Raw genomic sequence first — 24921 nt, 5'->3', positions numbered from 1 at the left:
CTCCTTGGGAGGTGTTCATGGGGATGTGTAGTTTAGAACTGCACACACACACACACACACACACGCACCTGCCCCAGGTACAGCACTGCCTGTTGGCTAAATCCTAAAATCCTTGAGCGTGCTCGGGGTTAACTCTATGCAGAAATTTATAGTAGAGAAGGGTCTCTTCTTTCCATTTTGTTACCTATAACATGGCCCATATCCCTACCTTCAAACCTAGCCGGAAGCTAACAGTTCGTCTTTGTGAGTGCCTGCTAGTTGCCAAGTGTCCTCCAATATGCCTTACACATGTTGTCTCTCATTCCTGTATTTTGCTTGCAAGGCAGGTAATGATCCACAATCAGAGTTGAAGAAATGAAGGGTCAGTGTGATCCAGAGACTAGTTCCATTCCCCACCTTGTAGACACTCACCCTTCTTCCTTCCCATAGGTAACCCCGGCAGGATCCCTAACTGTTGTTGTTACTCTTTTCCTTACTCCGTCTTCACATATTGTTCTAACCAGCTGAACCCATGGAGCCAATCCTTTTTTGCATGGCATATGCAAAATCCCAGGTTATTTTTACTTTTCACTGGCAAAAAGTCAGCAAATTCAAATGAAATGATAATTTCTATGTGAGAAAAATAGTTTAGCATTTTCTTAAAATGCAAACTAAAAAAAAAAAAATCTTACACAAGACTCTAACTTTTAATTTGGCAGAAAATAGCCCGGTGGTTTCGTGGGATACACTAAGTAAAACAATAGTGGTTTAAATGTGTTGGTCTCAGAATTGAAGGTGAGCTTTACCACAGTGAAATGTGGGTGTTTCAACTAGAAAAGAAGCGTCGGTAGGTAAGAGATGGGGTTGTCTGTATGGAGATAGACTACTCGTGTATTAAAAGGGGATGACTTGTTCAATACTGGGCAGAGAGGGGCTGGAAGGTATACAAGGGAACCAGTGAACAGAAGGTTCACAAGGGAGATTGAAATTTGAAGCTTTGAACACATTCTAAAAGCTGCAGCCCTGCAAAAATACATTGTTTTCAGGCCACCACACGTGGTAGTAAAATATTGGAGTCATTCCGAATAAAGAATATTTTAAATAATGTGGAAGTTTACTCTTTGGTAATAAGACAGGGAAAAAATGAAGAAATTATATAATTTGAAGGAAAGGGACAAAATTATCATTTTCTACAGATGATAAGATTTAATTAGATGGCTCAAAAGAATCCACTGGCAAACTCTTTGAATAAGAAACCAGTAAAGTGGGAAAATACAAAATAAAAAAGCAAAAATACAAAATAAAAATCACTTTCCTCAGAAAACAATTATAAGATTTAATAGGGAAACTGTATTCACAATAGCAATGAATAAATTTGACACCATGCACATTGAAAAATACATGAAGAAACTACAAATTTAATAGGAGTTCATGTGAAAAAATAAATTAGAAGGCATGCTTTACTTCTAAATGAGAAAACTCAGTATTAAAGACCTCAAATCCTCACACAGTAATGTATCAATTGTCTTTTCTTACATTTTGAACTTGATGAGTTCTTATGGGATAACAAATAAGGAGGCATAACCCAGAAAACTAATTGTAATGAGAAAAAAAAAAAACTTTGCATTACTGGATATGAAAGCATATTCTTAAATTGTGATAATAAAAATGGAGGGTTTTGGCAAAAAAAGTGATGAAGACAGAAAGATAATGAATAAAATTTTAAAATACAGAAATAAGCCCAATAGCATACAACATTTAGATCAGTGAGGAAATAGATTCTTACCACACAGACCAAATATGTGACAGATTTAAATCCTTTAAAAAGAGCCACAAAAGCACTAGTGGAAAATATAGGTTAACATTTCTCTGACCCTGGGATGTGCCTTTCTAAACATAAAAGTAGAGGAAGAAAGACTAAATGAAAATAACTATGTATTTAAATTCATAAACATATACATTAAAAATCCATTCACAATTAAAACTTAAGTGACAAAATGAAGAAATGCTTGCAATGGGCAATAGTGAAAGGGTTAACAAATTTAATAGGCAAAGAACTTTTACAACTTTATATGCAAAGAACTAACACAATTGAAAAATTGAATAGAACTTCTACAATTTTAAATAAATAGAAATTAGAATAACAGACAAATAACATACACACAAGACAGCCAAGAAACATGAAGAAGCTAGAATCACAATCAAGGAAATACGAATCACAGTAGGTTCTAAGTTTCTTATCTTAGTTTGGAAAGAATTAATGATGGTTTGTGAATTCTGTATTCTCACTCACTGCAGGTGGGAATATAAACTGGCATAAATACTTTGGAGGGCAACTCTGCAAATTTTAGCCCCAAAAAGACTTTGACCCAGGAATTTCACTCACAGTAATTTCCAGAGGGAACAGAGATGCACACAAACGTTTTAAAAAGGCAAAAAGTTACATGAATATCTAACTAGAGGTCAAATGAATTATGATACCTTCAAATAAGGAAATATGATGCCAACATAAAAATCATGTTTTATAATAGTTTTAACAACATGAGCAAATATATATAAGGACTTGTCAGATGGGAAAACCGGATTCCAAAATAGTGGATGACAGCAAGGTGTCAGTCTTACCTTTTCAACATACAAATATATGCGTGTACAAAAGGAGAGGAAAAAGATGAGAAAATGCATATCAACACGTTGACAATGATTATATACAAGCGGTGGGACTAGCAATTTGTATTGACTTCTTTGTGCTTTTCCATAATTTCCAAATGTTCTGTGATGAACGTGTATTATTTTTGCAATCAAGAAAAACATAGTTTCATGTGTGTTTTAAATCCTAGCTGGCTGGAAGCGTGGAACTGTGAGGTAGGCTGTCCAGAGAGAATGCTGCGGGAGTATAAAGGGAACTTCTCAACCCCGTGAGTCTATGCCTTTACCTTATCCTGGCCTTTTTTTGCTCTTTTTTGTCAGTTCTCGGAAAGTTTGCAGCTTCCAACACCATTTTACATGCTCCTCCTGTGACTGACAGAGCAGTGTCCCAACAATACTTAATGTATTTTGGGTCAGGGGCCCGTGGGTCAGCAAGGTTATTAATAAACATCGCCTCTTGTTCTAATTTGGGTCCCTTCTCTCCTTCTTGTCTCTCCTCCTGCCCTGCTTTTCCTTTCACATCTCTTTCTGTCTGACCCTTTTCCCCTTCTCCCTGATCTCAAAGATTTGGCCTTCATTTTAGCTCGACTTCTGGCACTTTTACCGTAACACTTTTCTGATGTATTTGTTGGTCCTGTTAAGTTTTCATAGGCAATTTCATTTTTGAGGAAAGATTTCGTGTCCTAAATCGATTTGACGTGGGTTGATATGATTCTCTGATCTGACATGCCTGGGAGGTGGGGGGATAAGTCAAATTGAGGCAAATGTGGATGAGCAGGGGAAGGACCCTGTTTCTGAAAAAGAATTTTTGTTAAACAATATTCACTGACCACAGAATTAGCCAGATTTAAGAGGCCACTACTACGATCAGCTCTACACAAAAGGAAGAGAGCTGGAAGGCAGAAGTCAGCTTAATTTTATTATTATTTTTTCTATTATCTTTGATGAGACAAAAAGAATTTAAAGAATTTATCATGTATATTTGGATGTATGTACACCCATTTTATTTTCTTTTTTAGAGCTTGATTTATGACCTTAGCTTATATTTAGAGTAAATCTTGTTGTATTTTTTCTGATTTTATTACACAAATAGAAGTGGCTGCATGGTCATCACCACTACCAAATTTTTACACATCAGCTCTTCAAAGCCCCTGAATTTGGTACAAATTCAATTTTTGTTTTTACTTTCAACATTTTCTAACTGCAATTTCAAACCAGACAAGATTCCTTTGTCAACTGAAAAAAGTCAATTCCTACACACACACAAATTTGCATGTACTCTTTCCAAATTTATTAAACTTCAGTTGCTATTTTCTTCTAATAACATAATATTGCATCTCCCATCAGAGCGTTCAGAGTTAAATGTGCCAATGGGAGTTACTTAACAATGATAGAGCAACATATTTATATCAGAAAACATATAAAAAGAAATGTTTGAATCTTTACTTAATTACTCATACTTTTCAAATTTACCTATTGCACTTTTTCCTGTTCAAGAACGCCTTCTTTTTTAAATGTGACCTAGACTACCCTTTTTAGAATGACTGGAAGTCTTTTAGAGTGATATAATTTTTTAACACATGATTAACATGATTAATTCTACTATAAACTAGGGTCCTCATATTGAAAAAACTGAAAAAAAAAATGAAGAAATGGCAAGGAAGCTAAATTTATCCAGAAGAAAGATAGTTTTCTATACCTAAACTTATTATCATGAAACATACTAGTTTTGTTGCATTACCAGAATTGCACCTGAGTTTGGTCTTTCACAAACTAAGACAATCTATGTGAACTTTGAATGAACGATGCATTTCGCTTCTTAATATGGTCACCCCTCACCACTGTACATTAACAGTCAGACAGGCAGGGATCCTGAACTCAGTTCAAATCACCATTGGAAGTAGCCATTAATCAGACTTGACTAAATGTCTAATTTGGTTCCTTGCTTACTCTTTAGTTTTTGATTTTCCTTTTGAATGGATTATTCTTATCTGTTCTGTAACAACTATCAAAGGATGAGAATAGCTTTAAATGTGCTCTGTCACATGTGTGGCCATTTGTCACACATGGGATAATATTTATTTTCTTTAAACGCCATATTTTTCTTAATAGACCTAGGTTTGCATGAGCAGTAACTTGTTAGGCTGTCTTGGGTAAGAAGAGAGGAAAAAGAAGGAGGAGGAAGCTTTTCTTGAGTGCCTACTATGTACCATACAGTATGACATGTGCATCCATCCATTCGATGGAGCTTTTATGTTGTGCTAAGTGTTTCACACATCTTTTCTGGTATTGTCTGCACAGCATCACAGTGAAGAAGAACTTGTTAACCTCAGGATACAGATGAGAAAATTGGGGCTTAGAGATGTTAAGCAACATGTCTAAGACACACAATTAGGGTGATATAAAGCATGGATTGGCACCCAGGCCCTGCTCGCCAAACTATGGCACTTTCACTGATTATGAATAGACTTCATTGTCTGCAGTGGCAAGGGCTCAGAATACAGATTAAACCCTGGAGTTTACTGCAGGCTGGGCTTGAGGTCAATGACACCTGATCACTTATAAGGTATGACTTGGGGTTGTCTGAAAAGCCAAGAAAGACCTCCCAAAGAATTACATTAGATAACATGGCAAAAACGTTATGAAAGGACTAAAAATAAAATATAACACCCATGACACCGTCTGACTCAGACTAGTGGCTTTCAAGAGGTGGGCATCTATGTACCTTTGTTGTACCTATTTTAAATATTCTCTATTTAAAGAGGGTCACTGGTTCCAAGATGTTCCTCGAAATTTTGATAAATAAATGTTCTGAGGATCATCTATGTATGGGGAATTTTTCCCTCACATAATCAGGTTGGATGCAGAGCACAGTTTTATGCCCTGTAATAGGCCTTTTTTTTTTTTTTTCCCTGATCTCTCTGTTTCGGCTGCTTCCAAGTCCCAGGCTGGGATCCGCAGGCTGTGGGATGAGGGTGGTGTGGCAGGTGGCAGGCTACAGTTCTTCATGCTCTAGGGGTAAGATTTCTTGTGAAAACGGACAGCTTTTTTGTTCTTCCTCAGCCTTTTTAACACACAGCCACATCTCTGGCTGCGCCTGCTGTGGTTGTGACTGTACTGAGCTAAATTTATGCTGCTGACAACTCGCACTGAAGTACATCGGTAGCACAGAGTCAGTGGGAGTTGTGTGTATATAAACTCGGGCAGGCCTTGGCCCACTGAGTGTAATAGCATCTCTGCCTTGGTAGATTATGGGTATGATACGGGTGATGCGTAATGGATGGGGCAGTCTGTGTACAAATTTCCAATGACTTGCTACACCCCTTTAGCATGGTGGCTGTCAAAAGTGTTAGCAGGGCTGCCCTGGTGGCGCAGTGGTTGAGAGTCCGCCTGCCGACGCGGGGGACACGTGCCCCGGTCCCGGAAGATCCCACATGCAGCGGAGCGGCTGGGCCCGTGAGCCATGGCCGCTGAGCCTGCGCGTCCGGAGACTGTGCTCCGCAACGGGAGAGGCCACAACAGTGAGAGGCTCGCGTACAGAAAAAAAAGTGTTAGTACTTTACACCCACAACAACCACGGATCCTATTACCTACCGGTGGCCCCTGCGCTCACAGACCGCCTCTTCCTCCGCTTCTAGTAGGTAATTGCTGCAGGGGTACCTATGGAACATATACAAAGGAGGAAACACGGGTGAATTTTCTTCCTTGAGCTCCACTGTATTAATAGAAGGAGGAAAATACGGAACGTGTTTGAATTAGCCTGGACGGAAGTTCAAAGGGAATTCCATGTAAAAGATATCTCGGAAAGATTTCACATACAGAAACTGAACCAAGGGGGGCATTATGTTGCTATGCACTTAAATCAAGACCTACCCTGATGTCAGCGCTTCATTTGGGGTGTTAATGGAAAGGTACACAGATGTGGAAACTTCCACGCTGTGGATGATGTTTAAAACATTTAAATTGTTTATCATGTCTTTTTGAATGAGTCTGACGATGGCTGGGGAATCTACAAAAGTTTAAACATGAAGATCTGACTAAGGAACGCTAGCATTCTTGGGTTAAGAGACTTTTCATGCTAAAAATAGACAGTGTCACCTCTCAGACTGGGGCAGGCAAACTAAGCTGTATCCTTGCTCTTTTTCTGAGCTGAGACTAAACTTCGTAGTGTGATTTTTCTGGTCTTCCAAGCTAAACTGAGACATAACAGATTAGCATCAATAAAGACACTGGTGACAATGATGATCGTTCCTAGAAAAATTGGGGGCAAAATAACCACCCCGATGATGACCTGAGATTGAATGTGGACAACTTCGTTTTTATAATAGTATTGAAAATCTGTTAGCATTGGAAATCATAGCATTGATTATATTATCTGTCTGCATCTAGTGTCTAGAACACTATGGAAACTCCCTCATCCATATACTCAATTTACTAGCCCTAAATATATTCCAGGCACAGTGCTAGTCTCTGGAGACACAGATACAAACGAGAGACTGTCCTTGTCCTTAGGGACCCTGTCTTGATTTATTTTCATTGTATAATAAATAGTGTATGCTATGTATCTGTCACTCTTCTAAGTGCTTTACATATATTAACTCATTTAATCATCAAAACAACCATAGGTATAGTTATATTATTCTCCCCTATTTTACAGATGAGGAAACTGAGGTACTAAATCAGCAGGCCCAAGGCCACACACCTGGTATGTCAGCAGACCCAGGATTTAAATCCAGGCAAATCTAGTTTCCAGAAACCTTACTATTAATGGTTGCTTAGGAGCTAATTAAAGAAATAAAGCTTTAACTATTTTCAGCGTAACTACTAGTGACATCAAAGAGCCTAGAAACCCCAGAAATCCTGGCTTCTGCAATATTCAGATCAATGATTGGGCAAAACTGTAAGAGACATGCTAATGCAATTTGTAAAGGAACAAAAGATGAGAGAGATAGACTCTAAAAGCCACCAAAAGCCAAAACAAAATGCAGTTTAATGGGGATAAACATGAGACGTTCTTAAATGCAATAAATCCCCCATACAAGCCGTAGATGACTGAAGTCTGACTCCACAGTATGGGGGCTCCTCCCTGACCAGGGCTCTGATTAAAGTCACGTGACCTGATAGATAGCACTGGTCACGAGACTTCTGAATATTTTATTTTTTTCTGGATTCTTCTTAAGAGACTCTGGCAAACTAAGGCCAACTCAGGAAGACAAAACTTCTGCGTCCGTGTCATATGGGGCACTGGGGAACTTAGCCAATAAAACAAAAGCAGTGGCTTGAAGGGGTGGGGGAGAATGAAAGTTACCTTCAAGGTTTTGAAAGTCTGCCATATGATGTAGGGATGAGGTGTTTCAACTCTGTTGCTTCTGAGGACAGACTCCAACTCTGTAGAAAGATGCTCCAGGGACACCGTTCTGGTTCCCACAGAAGGAACAAAACTTTCTAAAAAAAAGCTCCCAATAGTGGTAGCCTGGGGGAAAGGGAACCCTATCCCTCCCATCTGTCTTAGGTGGCTGGCCAGGGCTAACTGGCAACCTTCACCCAGACCTTCACATATTTACATTACCTGCCTTGAATTTACAACTCTTGAAAATGCTGAATCGGTGTCTGCCTGACCATCTGCCCATTTCCAGACCTCTGGCTTCAGTGGGAAGTTGGACCAGTGTCCTCCAAGCTTCCTTCCAAGGGAGCCGTTCATGACTTCTTGATTCCATTATGGAGCCTTGAATTCCACAATGTTTTAGAAACCGGTTATCCCTGTTATATAGATGAAGAAATATCAGAGGGCTTAGTAACCAGCAGAGTGAGAGGCAGATAACATCTCCCCCTCACACATAGATTCCTGCTCACACTTGAATAGCTACTTCTACACAACCAACCTTAGCATTGTTACAGAGCAACTTAGCCCTAACCTTATTCTAGAAAATTGGTCTGGTCCCCAGTGGCCACTATATCATTTAGCTGAGAGCTTACTATCATTTCTAAGTTAATTTGTGAGTTAATTGTAAATGTCAGGAAGCTCTGACACTGCCAAAAATGGTAAATTATTGAGATAGACCAGGGTCAGAAGAATCCAAAATTGAATAAATTTGGTTGTTGATCAGTTTTTATCAAAAAAATATGTTGACATCCAAGGGGACCGGAATGCCCTCAGATATGAGTTGCCTCAGAAGACAGCCCTCCATGAAGTGGACCCTGGATTACGGGGTAAAAAATGTTTTCCAAAACAAAAGAAAATGTTTTCCGATCCTAAGATTTCCATAATACTCCACAATCACAATGCCAATCACGTTTTCATCTAAATGACTATCCAACCTATAGAACTTTAAAAAGAGCTCAGTCCCTGCCTCTGGATACATCCAGTTTGATGGTCTAAATGTGGTATTGAAAGTGGTTAAATTCTAAACCTCTGAACACGTGCATTACGGCCATTGGTAAAATAATGACTCGTCTTTTCCACACCACTGGGTTTGGCAGGTCTGTGCTTCAGGAATAGATATGCCTCCCATTCTTCTTGCCTTCTGACCTCTGTGGTTCCTTTTCCCCCGGCAAGGTCAAGCCCTTAACATCAGGATTATGTTGAAAGAAAGACGAATATTTTCCCCAAACTTCTGGAATTATCAGGATTATATAAAGTGGGGGCTGGCCTCCTTAGTAAAGGGAGAAAACGAAATCTCATTCCCAAATGATTCTGACCTGTATTGGCCTCCAAGTTTTGGCCAAATGATGCCTCTTTTTTGCCCACATGGCTGTATTTACCATAATCTGTGTCTCTCCATTCTCAGCAGTACAGTCCTCATGGTAATGATGCCACTAACTCCCATTTGTTACTGATTAATCCACAGCATATTGGAAAATGGAGTTAAAGTGGAATGCAATGGTAATTAAGCAAAAGATGTCAGAGAGCCTTTACTTTTAACTTCTTTTGCAAAAATCATTTTTGAGGAGTGGCAAACTGAAAAACCACATCCTGACACAGCATCCACAGTCAATTAGCCCCTTCCCTGAGTGAGAAAATGCATGCTTTCCTTGCAGAGGATCTGTGTTAAACATCTTACCTGGAAGACAACATTCAGTTCCCCATTCATTGACATTTTAAGGCAAGTAACAACAGGGTTTTTCTAGCTGCTTTTCTCTACCCTCAGACACACAGGTCAAAAGAGAAGGCAATGTTAGGCTGAAATTTCTGTAATTTACAATCTCCAGTTTGTGGGCCAGAGCCAAAGGGCTCTGGGCTACAAAGTGTAAACAGAGCATTGTTGCCTCTTAATCTGGGTAATTGGTCCCAAATGCTGTTGCCACTTTTCAGATCAGATGCTTTACATACTTTTTAAAGAACCTGGAACTTTTCTCCTTTGGCAGAGAAAAGTTTGGTGCATTAACTCAGTCTTTTCATCAGCACTAAGACTCCTATAAACAGCCATGTGATTTCATTTGGGGGCCTGTAAACACAGGAGACTGGGGGCCCGCTTGGAGAGTTCCAGTCCATGTTTGAATGTTCATCCATCTATCGTTTGCTCCCCCATCCAAGCCAACTTCAGAGTGTTTACTTAATATACATAGCTTCTGCAAAAGTTGAGCAGACAGGCCACCTCCTAGAGGGTGCCCCCAGTTATCAGAAGCCAGGTTATGTCCCATTCCAGCAGAACGTGTTCTTATCAGTACATGCCTTAAGTGTGATGCACCGCAGTAAATTTGGCCTAAAACCAGTTGTTCTGTGACATCATCTTCTGGGAGAAGTCCTGGGGATGCTGTGGGAGAGAAGACAGTGTATGGTGTTCTGGGAGGAGACGAGGCTTGGGACGATGCAGGGGGACCACAGGCTGCATGACCCTGGGCAGGTAACACAACCTCCCTGAGCCTCGGTTTTCATATCTACAAAATGGAGCTAATAATATAAACTTCACAAACTCATCATGAGAATTAAATGAGAAAGTGAATATAAAGGTTATGGGGGCATTCCACATACTATTATGAGGTAAAGTAATTTTAAAGCCATATGGCTTAAAAAATACTTTACATCATAATAGTATATATATATTAATAATTGTATAGTATATATATTACTATCATATAGTAATATATGTAATAGTATATATTATATATATTTCAACCTACACAAGGCAGGGAACATATTTTTGTTTTCCTGTGAAATCTCTGATTTAGGCTTCAGTATTCCAAGAAAATATAGCTTTCATTACTGTTCTTACAAGAAAATGACAAAATCTGAGTTCCCTTAATTTGTTTTTCTCTTAGACCTTCCTCTTTACCTATTTCCAATCTCCCTGGTGACATTTGTAGGCCTTCATTTTCCTTCTAAATATTTCTAGAGTGCTATTGAGTTCTATATTAACTATTGCTTCTCCAAGTTTCCCTTATTTAGTTCTTCTGATCTTTCCTCCCAAGTCAATCTCTCACCCTGTCATTTTTGTACTTTTTTTCTTTGAATTCCAGTCCATTTATCTCTATCTCTTTGGCATTAAGGTATTCTACATATGTAGCATTCCAAGTAGACACTCAGCAAAGACTTCAGGGAGATTTGGGACTTCGACTCCCTTCCTACTTCTGGGTTAAGAAGATTAGACAAGAATGAGCTTTCTCGACCTTGGTTTCTGCCATTATATTTACTTCTGTTCTCAGCAGTTAAAAATGGGAAAATACTTCTCCCATGTATAGTCTGTAGCAGTTTGTTTTCCAAACAACATTGCAATTATATTTTCTCTAGGGAGGCAGTATAGCATTGTGCTTAAGTACAGAGATTCCAGAACCAGGCATCCTGGCGTTCAAATCCCTTTTAGGAGCAGTGTAACCTTGGGCAAGTTATGTAATTTCCCTGTGCCTAGTCTTTCTTATCTGCAAAATGGAGATAATTGTGTTTGTTTGGTACTGTTATGGTCAACTAAGTTGAGTTAATACATGCAAAGTACTTAAAATTGTGCCTGGTTACAGTAAGCACTCAAGAAATGTTGGTTACGGACATTTCATTTAGATTCTCCTTTTTTAAAAAATTTTATGTGTATTTAACTGTCAGTTTCCCCTCTGGTCTCTCATATGTGGTCACATTTCCACATATATCATTGAAAATGGGCTTCATATACTGTTCTTCCCGACTTCAGAATGTTACAGGAAATACGAAATAAAATAGGACAAAACAGCAATTCCCAAAACATCTAGCTCTCTTCCCCAGCCCATCATCTCTTCATCATTAGCTAAAGTGGGATGAAAGTTTTATTATGAACCCAAAACACAACTGTAGTTTACCCCAAAGTGAGTGAATCTGGGTTAGCTTTAGGAAAATCTGGTTTGAATTTTAGGTGAACCTCCTTTTTACTCTCAAATGCCGAAAAGAGGATTTACAGTTTCAGGTGGATACCAAATGAAATTTGGTAAGTTCATCTGAGTTTTACTTTGGGTTTGTCATTTGAATGAACTCAAATTTCATGCAGCCTTAATCCTTATATTTATGGTTTTCCTGCCATTTTCACCTCAGTTGATAAAAAACATTTTTAAATAAAAATTGAGACATACTGTTCAATATTTCAGCAAATTGCAATATTTTAGAGCATATACATTTCTTTGTCTCAATAATATACAACTATGAGGAAAATACAGTTTTGGTAATATATGCTTTAATGAGTCATGTTATTTTTGCAAATATTCTCCTTTACTTCATACTGTGTTTATTAGCCACAAAATTCCAAGTTGACCAGACATTAATTAACAAGATTATCTATTTCTGTCAACATTTAAAGATCTGCAGCTGCATCAATTTTTAATCCCTGGCTCAGGTAAACCATGACTTTAAAATCAAATTTGTATAATATAAGCTTTCTCCATTTTTACATTTCTTCCCCCCAGAAGTCAGAAGCCCAGACTTTAGCTAATTTCCTCAAATTATATGCTAGAGGTTTGAGGAGATTTAAGGATAGATCTTTTATGTCAAAATGGTAGGTTCACAGTTTGTGACTGATGATCTTGGACATATAAATGATATATGCCCATTAAATAAAGAGGCCTTTGGGATGAGAAGATTAAGCAAAAGTGAGTTTAGGGAAATTTCCAAGTCCTACATTTGCAGAGATATGGGCAACATGCTTACAGTTTCTGTTTTATTATAAGGCAAAATAATCTTAAATAACTTATATATTGAGACTAATATATCAATGAGATTAAAAAGATTATTTGCCTAGAAGTGCATTTTTCACTCCAATAGTTAACTAGAAGCTTTGCAGTTACATTACTTTGAATACCTACTTTTTTTAATGGAACTAAACAAAGTTACTCTGGGATTTAAAAAAAACAAAATTCTCTTAAGAAATGTGCATTAGATAAAATTTCTCCCAAATACTACTGATACTTTTTCATAAATTAACCACACTTCATATTATTTAAAAAATTAAAACCTGAAAACACACACAAAAAATGTCACACGTTTTTTCTTCTAATCTGTAGTCCCCAAATGACTGGTAATAAAAATAAACTTTACAACATCTTTGAGAATACCAAAGAACCCCAGTCAAGATTATTTTGGCTAGAAAAGAAAGCAATTTTTATATTCAAAAATTTGGCCTTCGGACATATATACGCTACCAAATGTAAAATAGATAGCTAGTGGGAAGCAGCCACATAGCACAGGGAAATCAGCTCGGTGCTTTGTGACCACCTAGAGGGGTGGGAGGGAGGGTGGAGGGAGGGAGATGCAAGAGGGAAGAGATACGGGGATGTATGTATATGTATAACTGATTCACTTTGTTATAACACAAAAACTAACACAACACTGTAAACCAATTATACTCCAATAAAGATGTTAAAAAAATTTTTTTTTGGCCTTCCTTAGTCAATTCCCAAAAGGGAAAAAATCAGCTGATCTTAGAAAGGTGGTAAATTTAAGTGATTCTGTAATCCAAGTTAGTCCTCAATCATGTTTTGAAATATGATGAAACAGTAAGGACCGAGAAAAGACATAGAAAGTTTCAAAAGTAACTCCAAATAGAAACACCGAGCATTTCTTTAAGAGGCTTTCGGCTTCTAAATTAGAGGATGAATAGCGTCTAACTGGAAAATAGCAGCAAGTTTGTGCTAGCGTGCCCGCTTCATGGTATTCATGGCAACCAAAAAAGAAGAAAAATACTCTTAACGTATTCTATTACCGGATCATTTAAATCAGCATGAAACATATTTTTGTCGGTCACGTATTCCAGGTATCACCCTAGACAGCAAGTCAGCTAAATATGGACACATCCATACACAGGTTCTAACACTCATACAACAAACAACTGGGCATGCACGTACACTGGCATACGCATGCGCACACACAAACATATACGTCCGAAACCTGCCCAGGCTTCCCTCTGGGTCCTTGAAAACTCTGGCATATTGTAAACCCAGGAAAGAATTTTAATCTACATGGTTTTAAAATAGGAGCCTTTTAAAAATGCTGCATACAATTTGTGATGGTCATCTCTAAGATGCTGCTCCATTATCCTTTTCCATTTGGAATGAATGAGGCTAATTAATTTCAGGCCATACTTGATGAGGTCAGCACCATACGAGGGGTGCGTGCTAGACATTGCTAATCTCTTTCAGCTGAGAGTGATGAATTAAAGATGAAGCATGCCTTTGCAGGCCTAATTTAGAATGTATATCAAAAAACCTACAGCCAATAACACTATACCCTACAACAAAGAAAAACTGGTTCACTCAAACTCCCTGAGTTGTGTTGATTTTAAAGACATTTTCAGTCCTCTTTCGAATTCCATCTGTGGATGGGTGAACCATATCAAGAAAATCAAGCCATCTCTCACACATAGCCATGTGGACAAAAAGTGGGATTAAAGGAAAGAAAGAAAGAAAACAGAAACAAAATACAACAATCAGGGTTTGATCCCTTATGTATTAAAATTCCACCTACACATTAGACGTTTTTTTTTTTTTTTTCTAGAGCTACCAGACTGACAAAGATCCCAAATTAGCAATACCTGTATTCAAGCAATGACCACCCAGCTCTGCTGAGACATTTCAAAGCAACATGCTAAATGAGGCAGCCTGTTGTTTTTAAAGCAGGTATCTTAATGAAGCTTATTAGGTTTTTCCATGTCTCTCTTTTGAAAGCCAATAGAGATTGACCAGGTAGATAATGTGATACCTTTTATAAAGCCAAGAAAGAAATTGTAATACTGATGCCTCCAGGCCAAAATGTTCTTATGAAGTTAATGCTGAGCCAACTTCCGAGTTGTGAAAATGGAGATACTCGCTGATCTAAACTCTAAAGAGAAGAAGGAATTAGTCTAAATTTCTCAAAGGTAACTACTCCAAGTCCCTAAGGGTGGCAAGAAAGGTGTTTCAGCCCAGAGAGTAGAGAATACACCTTGAAAAAAGTATTTCAACATACCTAGCAAGAGAAATCCTGACATTCTAATGAGTGGGCATTTCCTACTGGTGGCCACAATAACTCCTGCCTCTGTATCTCGGTAGCCTTCACTAGAAAAAAGCTGCTTCGAATTAGGTCCAATCTACATGCTGAATCAATCTTTCATCCCTTTGATTGCTTCTGAAAATATTTATATTTCTTAATAATGCACATTTTGTCTTGCAACTTCTGATTAAACCCAGACGGGGTTTCCCAAAGCAGCCAATGTATGTGGAAGGGTGATTTGGGACAGGAAAAGGAAGATAAAAAACACAGGTTTTTCCCATTGGGGAACCATTAGAGAATATAAATCTAGCAATTTTGGTTATGTAAGCATAAGAGGAGGGTTGTAATAAATACAGATTGGAATATTACAGTGACCTAATGGAGATTACAGAATATTTTTATTATTGTGTGATTCTTCATTGCAGCTTAAACTCTTCGGCTGGTTAGCTTAACAGATTTTATGAAAAATTATTGTGGGAGAGATTTAGGAAGATTTCATATTACAACCAATAATAACCCACACAAATTATCATATCAAAATAATTAGAGCAGCAAAATAGTTATAATAGGGACACGACGAGATCATCTAAAATTTTTTTTTTTTTTTTTTTTGATGAATAAGGAGCATAGTTTGGAAGATATTGGGGGAGGGAGGGTGGATTCCTGGTTTGGGGCCCAAGAGAAAAGGGGTCTAATTTCAACCCTGTCACCAATCAGCTGGGAGAACTTACAGAAGTCACCCAACCTCTCCAGACCTCAGGTTTTTCTTCTTGCTTTTATCTGGGAAATAAGGGAGGTAAAGTTCTCCTTGTAAGTTTTAAATTCTATGGTTTTGTAAAGCATTATCCTTGTCCTTAAGCATTCCGTGTTCTCTGAAAGCAGAGAGGAAGAAAAGAGACTTTGTCCAATGCTGTGTCCCCAATGCCAGTCTCTGAGAGATGGCAGTCACAACTTCTCAAAGTACCTCATTTGTCACTTGTCCCTGCTTGCCTCCTCAGACATGGCTGTCACTTTTCTGTTCCTTACTTCTCTCTTAGAGACCATGACAAAAGGAAGCACCCAAAAGCAATGCCCATAGTTTCATTTGACCCAACCACCCATTTTAGAGATGAAGAAAATAAAGGCCAAAGAAGTGAAGGTCACATACTTAGTAACTGGTAAAGCTAGAATTTAAATCCAGGTCTATTTCCAAACCAGGATCTATTCTGCTATGACACACTGCCTCAGAGTCTGAGGGATTTTTATATTCCACAAATAAGTGGGTTTCTTGTGACCACTCAGTGCAGTTGAAGACTCCTTGCAATTGGAAACGGGAACATAGGATAGGGAAGTAGCTTTGAATGTAGACTTCCTGGATTTGAATAACATGTCACCAACTTACTAGCAATGTGAGTTTCAGGCAAGTCCCTAACCTCCATAAGCCTTGGTTTGCTTTTTATTTTTCTCTTGGATAATGGAAAATAACACCAACATCTACCTCAGAGTTGTGTAAGAGATTAAATAAAATACATGTGTATGTTTACCATAGTTCTGGTATATAGTCAATGTTGGCTGCTGTTAGTATCACCACCCTTTTCTTCTTCATTTACATAGAGAAAAACCCTGAAAGGATCCTAGGAAACCTAGGTATGAATTCTGACTGTGCTCCTATTAGTTCCATGGCCTCAGATAAGTCTTTGAGCCTCAGTTTACTCATCAGCAAAATGGGAATTTAAAATATCAACCTTGCAGGATTTTAGTAAAAACCAAATGAGTTATGCATGTGCGAATAACTTTCATAAATAGGTAGAGTCCTATAAAAATACAAGGGTTGATGGTTTTATTAAAACATTATTATTCCTAGGTCAGAAAGCCTCTGGATGCTTAGAGCTGGTTAACAGATGATAAAAGAGATAACGCCACTGATTTGTTTCTCAAATAAATCTCCTTAGAAATGAGATACATGCAACACCATGTAATCATAAAAGAATAAATGTGTTTCCTCAGTTATCACTGTTATCCATTTAATCCTATTCTACTGCTCTCTACCTAAACTTGCAATTCTCTCATAATTTTATCTTACCAGGGAATTAGAAGATGATTAGGTTGCAGGAGCAGGGTTTAGAACAGGAAAACAGCACTCTCTTCTTTGCCTTCCAAGTAATTAGAGAAAGAAATATCTCAAAGTAAAGAAAACACACTTTATGAAATATTCAATGACAGCTTCCAAGAAGTCTTCATACCTTGTTAAAATACTGTCAGACTTTGCCATTGACCAGCTGTCCATTGCACGTGAACTTAAAAATATATACATTATTGAGATACAACTTTTTTTAAGCTAAAGAAGCATCATGGGACGGGAATTGTTTTCTGAGTAGGATTAGTAAAGAGTTGGGGCCTAAAGGTGTATGTCTATTTTAAAAAGAAATTTTCTGATTGCAGATAACTTCTCAATTTGATTTAGTGTCGAACGATAGTGATGGGGTTGATAAGTGAGCATTCATCGGTAATTCATCTTGTGCTGGTAGAAATTTACAGCAAAGCAGTGCTTTCCCAACAGTGACAAGCCCTATTAATCTTCTTCAGACACATTTCAATAGGTGTTCCCATCTGTGGCCAGCATCTAAACATTCTGGCATCACTGGCGACTTGAAGACACCTTCATTTCAAGTTACACTCGTGAAAATGTGATACTAGATTGTACTCTATTTTTTAACCTAATTCTCTCTCCTCATTCAATTAGCCTTTCTTGCCTAGATTTTCTGCTCATGTGTAACATCATTTCCCAGGGAGAGCTCTCAAAGATTTGGTTTCTCAGAGATGCACAATCTCCCCCAAGGTTAACAACTAACAACTTTTTTACAAATTAAAATTGCATAGATTCCTGTTCTGGCAGTCACTGGCCTCAGATTGCATATGTCCTTAGAAAGTAGAACCTGCTCAAATACAGCATTGAGAGGCCTGAGGAAAAGAGGAAGGCTAGAAATTCCATTGTGTTCATATTCGGAATGCAATTTGTTATACTGAACTATGATGCTTAATTTCAGTGCAGGGGAATGCCGGGAAAAGGAGAAGCAATTAGGAAAACCGAAAAAAAAAAAATGAAACAGCAGCCAAGTGTTCAAAACAGCCACATGTACTCAACATAGTCAGTCTATAGGATAAAACCCCTCTCCTGTTCTTTGCATCTGCTGGAGGACCTCCAGTTAAGAAAGAAATACAATAAGCACTTTAGGGATAGCTTATTTCACTTAAATTGCCTTTATCTACAAGCAACATGCTCTATCTGGCTGGAAGGTTAGTCTAGGTGAAAAATCTGGAGGGGGTGTTTGATTTTGGATTGCACCTAAGTGCTTTTTTGTGCCATTTCATCCTCATAATGGATTTGGTCTTGCAAGGTGGATTTGAACAGCATTTTTCTTGTTCACTTTAGAAATCATTCAAAAGAGAAAACTGGCTTACGCATTCTTAGTTTAGAAAGGTTAGATCTACCTGCATCATGAATGGATATTTTTAACTTTACTGAACTTTTTTGTTTGCACGTGATCTGACATGTATGTGTGTTACTAGTATGTGTGTATGTATATATGCATATGTATGTGTGTGTATATGTGTATATATATATATGTAATAAAGATATTCATTCTCAGAAAGATCTCCCGCCTTCACACAAACTATTTTTCACAATAATCATCTGAGTTTTTTACAGATCTCAAAAACCTTATTGTAGGTGGCAAGTTTAAATGTGCCATATTAATAACTTGTTACCCAAGACAAATTAAGTCCTTATATGTCAAAAGCACTTGGCACTGTATTATCTACAAGTATTTATTGAATAAATGTTGAATCCAATTTCATTTTAATGTGACTGACTGTATGTTTCAGCCTCTTAGAGATAAAAACACTCAGACCCATAACTGTGTTGCAACATTACACCTAACTTGTCTATTTCTATTATTGTCTCCTAACTTAGAATATGGAAAGAAGGGTTTTTTTGTTTTGTTTTTTTGGGTTTTTTTGGTTGTTGTTCTGAAGAGCAAGGGAAGAGATAGAAAAACGGCTGGCATTCAGCCTAAAGAGAAATCATTGAAACAAATTAATCCTATGCCGTTTAAATTGACGTGGTAATCCATCATCAGAGAAGGCAAACTCTGAAAGCAATCTAGAATCTGCCCTGCTCTTTCACTAGCCCTGGAGGCACAAAGATGGATAGTAAAGGAAAGGGGGGGGGGGATCATAAAAGTTAGCGATGCCTTAGAAAATAATAAAATTGGTTATATCAGCTTTCACTGTCGTGCCTCTGAAAACCTTCTTTGGAAAGGAGAGGTTAACTTTCAACAGTTGCTTTCCAAACTTTACCTCAAAGTGGTAGGTCATCTGCAGTTGAGCTCAGAGAATCTGCCTCCTTCTTGAGGCTGCCAGGCTATGGACTAGAGTCTAACCACTGCAGGACCCACAGTTACACAGAAACTTTCCTTATAAGTGGTAAGGGTGGGGGTTAGGATTGGGGTTTCTTTGGGGTTTTGTTGTTGTTTTGTTTTTTGGTGGCGGAGAGTGGGAGGGAGTCTTTTCTTCTTTTTTCTCCTATAATTATCTTGTTTTGCACCCAATGAAAAAGCATGTTATTGTAATTTTTAAAGTAAAACTTCTGTAACATCCCTAAAAACGGAGGCAAGCCATCATGCCCTGTCACTTATCTGTGTTCTTTTTAATTCTGGAGGCTTATTTTTCAAATTTTCTTCACTTCAAAAAGCCTGTGATATGTTGTTAAAACTTGCTCAAAATTCAAAAATCATACAAAACTGAAGTGTCCCATCTTGGTAGATAAGATGAAAAAAGCCTTGTAAAGAGCTCCATTGTAAAAACAATGATTCTGTATTTCCAACACACTGAAGCCTAAGGTTTTTGTTTTTGATTTTGTTTTCCTCTTTAGCTTGTATATGTAGTGATGTTTTATTTTTTGTTATTAGGGTTTTTTTGGGGGGTAGTGCAGAAACTCACCTCTTTACTATTGTCTGGACATAGAAATTTGAACACAGAAGTGAATATTATTTTCCAATTTAATAATGCATTGAGCTATAAAGGCAAGACAATTTGAAAATATTTTTTAATCTCAAAATCTGCTAACAATAGACAGTACGTGAAGACAAAAACCCAGATACCTTAGTGCCAAAGGCAAGAAGGCAGAAGCACACGAATATAAACCATACCCAATAGCTGCCCTATTTAAATTTATCTAGGATAGAGTTTCTTCTAGTTTATTAAAACTTTACATGTTCCTGAAACTTCAGAGTAAACATCACACCTTTTCTCTATAATTAGAATTTTATTCACTTTTTTTTTAAAGGGGATGAGTAATTCTTGCATATGGACTAACACTTTTTTTAAAAGTATTTAAGCATAAAAGACAAATTAGAGGCATTTCCCTGCTAAACAAGAAGAGAACAAAAGGCTCGTATATAAAATATTCATCCACAGCCATGCCAGTTGCAATTTTAAGAGTTGTTCGGAAAGAATAGATTCAGGTGTTTGTAAGTGTGTTTGTTTTTAATGGAACCTGGGAAATTTAAATAGTAGCTCTTCATTAACTGAACATTCAATTGCACTTTCTGAGAAAGATCTGATGCCTTTGAATTTGTTTTCAATGTATAAACAATGACTTCAGCACAATAGTATATGATTTTAAAAGCTACTAAATTAATCAAAATCATATGAAAAAAGTCAATGAGTAACTAAGCATAATTATTGAAGACTATAAAGAAAAACATTGTTTAATATTTTTTAAACCCCATCCCCCCTCGCTTAAATTTCACTTCTTTCTATTTGGATGGCAATATGGCAACAAAGTATATGCAAAATAAAAAATTCCACCATAACTTTTGGAGTCAGTAAATCCATTATTAACATGCATTCTGCAAGAAATAGGGTTGCCTAAATTTTTAACTTCTCCCTGACATGCGATGTAATGTGGTCCTGTCAATATATACCCAATGTGACATTTATCACTAAAGTCAATATTTTCTTCCTTCTACATTTTCACTTTTGTTTTAAACTATTTTAAGTGATATCATCTCAGTCAATTTACCTCAGTCAAGCACATTGTACTCCCTTTGATAAGGTTGATTAATTTATTATAAATTGTAATGTAGGGATAGGAAAGGTACCTTTCTGTGTCCTGTATTCAAAATAAAAAAGATCAGTGTAAATTTTATTTAAACATTACACTTTGTAAAGCCTCAAGTTGATACTTCCTATGGTCAAAAAAACTGAATATTATGTTAGCCTCCTCTCACTTTTGCACAGAAGTCCTTTATTTTTAATGTGTATGTTCAACATTTCAAGAAACCATCCATTTAAGAAGAGAAGTGCAGTTGATAGTTAATTAATTATGTTTTCTAAATTCATACATTATGTTTTTCTATTATGGCAGTATATTTGTCTTTGTCCATTTACTTACTTCTCTAATTATATGCTTTATATTGAAACTGAGGTTTTTCTAAAAACCAACAGAATGGAAATTAGCCCTTGTTTTCTCCTTCTGAAATTCACCTTGAGTTTGTGGCTAAAGAAAATTAAGCAAGATAAATCTCCTTTGTTGTTCTGTTTGTATTTTCTTTAAGTACACTGATGCAGCTAATTAACAACATAAATTTACCTGGATATTTGCCTTACTAACACCTGCACATTTAAATGACTGGCACTTGATACCATTTGATTAATGCCTTTTTTGACATACTAAAAATGAACTGTCATTTTAAAGGTTTCATTACCAGTCTCCTAAGAGAAAAAAATACAGAATCAGACAAGCTTTCCTCACCCTGTCCACTTCTAAATAAGAACTGATGTCCACATGGCTTTAGATATCTTTAAAACTTTCTCAGCTGGAGTTGCCTTGCAATATAATATTAAAAGCATATACAGCCCACATCAGACTTAGTTAAATGGGCAACAAATCCCTTATGCTAGCATCTATAGCTAGAGCCTATTCTCTTTTAATTCTTCAATTCATTGAAAAGTAAAATAAACAGAGTAGCATATTGTTGAATTTTAAAATAAATGTATTAGGCAAAAGATGTTCACCTCTTGTTTAAATGCCCTGCCAAAGCTACCAAACTGAAAACTGACGTTTTTACCTTGAAGTATCTTTCCATGATTCTGCAAGGCACAACAGCTTTACCATTACTAAGTTGCTTCAGCTTGTATTTCAACAATAGAGATTCCAAGGAACTCATTCAAAACTCTTTTTTGCACTGTTTTCTGCCAGACCCTCAGCATGTACACATGAGTGACAGCCTCTGTCTAGTGCTTGAGTATATAAACCTTTAATCTATCATGGAACTTCTACCACCATAAGAATATATACACACCCATGTGCATATACCTTCATTCACATAACTATTATATAACTACTCATTAAAAATGCCACCAGGTGTGAAAACAGCAGAATGGATTTTCCTAATCTCATCTAGATTTCATGGCTATAATTTGGCTACTGACAAGATTCTAAATTAGCTTTTACTTAAATGAAAGAAGGTAAAACGTATATTAGGATTTGTATTTTTTTAAAAACCTCTCCCACAATAATTAATTGTTGCATATATGTTAGAATTATTTTTCAAGTGAACTGGGTGGTCAGTTAAATAGAAGAAAATATTTCACTACATTGTGTTTTCTTATTCCCTAAAGTCCATCTCCGTGGAGTGAGCTGCCTTGATGGATGAAACTGTTGTCTCTCAGAATGGAAACCCGCTTTCGTAGGAAGGGTGGGGGTGGGGGAGGACCAGTGAAAGACAGAGCTCTAAAATCCTTGCAACTAGAGTGAATTTACCTCCCCTCTCTCCCCCTTCTTCCCTTTCACCCTTCCTTCCTTTTTTGCTACAGCCCCTTTGGTACATTAGTGTAGTTAACCTTCGCTCTGGCCGAGACCAAGAAGGGTTAATGGAGACCCGGCTTCTGACAGCCTCCAGGTCAGCGATGCTCTCGAGCTTCCATCGCAGGAATTAGAGGATTACCGAGGAATGAATTCGAGGCACCAATCGCCTCACACCTGAACACATCACTCCAAGCCACTGGGATTCATACTTAAAAAAAAAAAAAAAAATTCTCCCTTCTGAAAAACGGTTAATTAGATCTGCAGTTATATTTCCTGTTGCACCGAGGAGCCAAGTAGGGCAGCCTGAACTGAATTCCTCAATCTGCCAAGGAAATCGAGCAATTTGGGGAGAGGGAAAATAAATAAATAAATAAATAAATAAATAAATAAATAAATAAATAAATAAATAAATAAATAAATAAAGCCAGCAAGCTATCGGTTTCTTCAGCAAGGGCAGATTTTTAGGAAAAGGTTAAGAGCGAGAAAGGGAAGAAGAAACGAAAAAAATTCTTCCCTTTCCTCACCTTCGGTCTCCCCTTTTCCCCCCGAAATTAGTGCCTTCTTGATTATTTGCAGCTGTTTCGAACCTCAAGGTTTGTTCACAGCAGCGACCGATGCCTCCCGCTTCCAGAAGTGAAAAGCCATTTTCGCGCCAGGACTTTGCTGCTTGAGTTTGGGGAGAAGGTTTTCTTCTCCTTCCTAGCAAACTCCACCCAAAGCCTTGCTAACTTCAGCGAGCCCCGCAAGCCTTTGCGCCCTCGCACTTTAGGCTTCTGCACCCAGCCTTGGGGCCACAGAACCATTTCCCTCGCTGGACTGTCGCTTGAGACCCCCAAAAGCTGATTTCCCGCCCTGGAGAGGACGGGGACATCCAGGGGGCGTCGTTGGTGTGTGTCACCCTGCCTCTGCCTTCCTGCTCCCCCTCAGACTTCCTCCCACCTGCCTAGGAGCCCCGAACCTGGAATCCACTTGCCCTGCGGTCCGCAGCGGGTTCCGCCACCCGGCGGCCGCCCTTGACACTGGGTGGGCGGGATGGAGAGGCAGCCCGCTGGGCTGGGCTGGGCCGCTGCGTCCTCTCTGGAACACTAGGGGAGACGAGGGGGCAGAGGTGCATCCGGGAGAAAGTTCGGGGATGCTGCGTGGCGCGCCGGGGGAAAATGCAACCCGTTTGGGCCACGTCGTTACTCCGGGAAGCTGCCTGGAGAGCCCGCGCTGTGCGGGAACCTGCCAGCATCTCCACGCCGGGCCTGCGATCCCCTTCCGTGGCCACCTGACCACTGGCACTCGCGACGTAGAGCCCCGTGGCGCCCAAGCGCTCTGCCCCGCGGCGGCCCGCGCAGCTCTCACCCAGCGCCAGCCCAGCCGCGCCGGGACGCGGCGGACTCCCTGCCGCTGGCTGCGCCCTCGCGTCTCCCGTCGAGGAGGGAGGGACACAGGCTTGCCCCCGGATGCTCTCTGGCGGTGGTCGGGTCGCCCCCCTCGAGGCTCGCTCCCCCCTCTCAGCCTCGCCAAATCCCTGAAAGCCCCGGCCCCCTTCGTCACCCCGGGGGCTTCTAATCACTCCGTATCGATTTCCCTAACTCTTTTCATCCAGTTGAAGACACATCTTAAAACACTCCAGCCCGGAGTGTGCTCTGGGCTTTATCCACACTAATAAAATGATTTACCCTTCTCTCTGCGCTCTCCTCACTGAGGAAAATCGTTCGAGCCCCGGCTATTTGTGTGTGATCAGTAAATATTTAGTGCGGTGACATCCTCAGCTAGGCTTCTGATCGATTCGGGGCCCACCGGGAGGTGCGCACGGTCAGGGCGGGGCCGCGCCGAGCCCGCCGAGGGGGCTCCTCCCGCCCTCGCCGCTGGCCGCTGATTTACGGCCTCTGCAACCAGCAAAGGGGGGCGAAAGCGCGCCGGGAAAATTGGCTTTTCAACCTTTTCACTTTTGACATTCAGCTGCCTCCCCAGGCTCTAATTCTCGCCCTACTCCCCCCTCCTCACCCCAACCAAGGGCGCCCAGTGCGCCCTGCGC

At 38.9% G+C, this 24921-nt stretch overlaps 1 long non-coding RNA gene across 9 annotated transcripts in view; it reads right to left on the bottom strand.

Annotated features, from left to right (window-relative positions):
• The window catches only part of LOC137201561 (uncharacterized), an 81921-nt gene that overhangs the window by 52511 nt on the left and 4489 nt on the right, over window positions 1–24921 (bottom strand). For all 9 annotated transcript variants that reach the window (XR_010932237.1, XR_010932236.1, XR_010932232.1 and 6 more), the window contains exons 2-3: window positions 8195–8385; window positions 6220–6285 (exon numbers count right to left, since the gene is read on the bottom strand). This is a non-coding gene — a long non-coding RNA (uncharacterized lncRNA). The remainder of the gene's footprint in view (window positions 1–6219; window positions 6286–8194; window positions 8386–24921) is intronic.

The sequence above is a fragment of the Pseudorca crassidens genome, chromosome 1, assembly GCF_039906515.1.
Source record: "Pseudorca crassidens isolate mPseCra1 chromosome 1, mPseCra1.hap1, whole genome shotgun sequence".
Lineage (NCBI taxonomy): Eukaryota > Metazoa > Chordata > Mammalia > Artiodactyla > Delphinidae > Pseudorca > Pseudorca crassidens.
The sequence above is the reverse complement of the archived record's forward strand: the minus strand, read 5'-3'. Positions and strand labels throughout refer to the sequence as shown.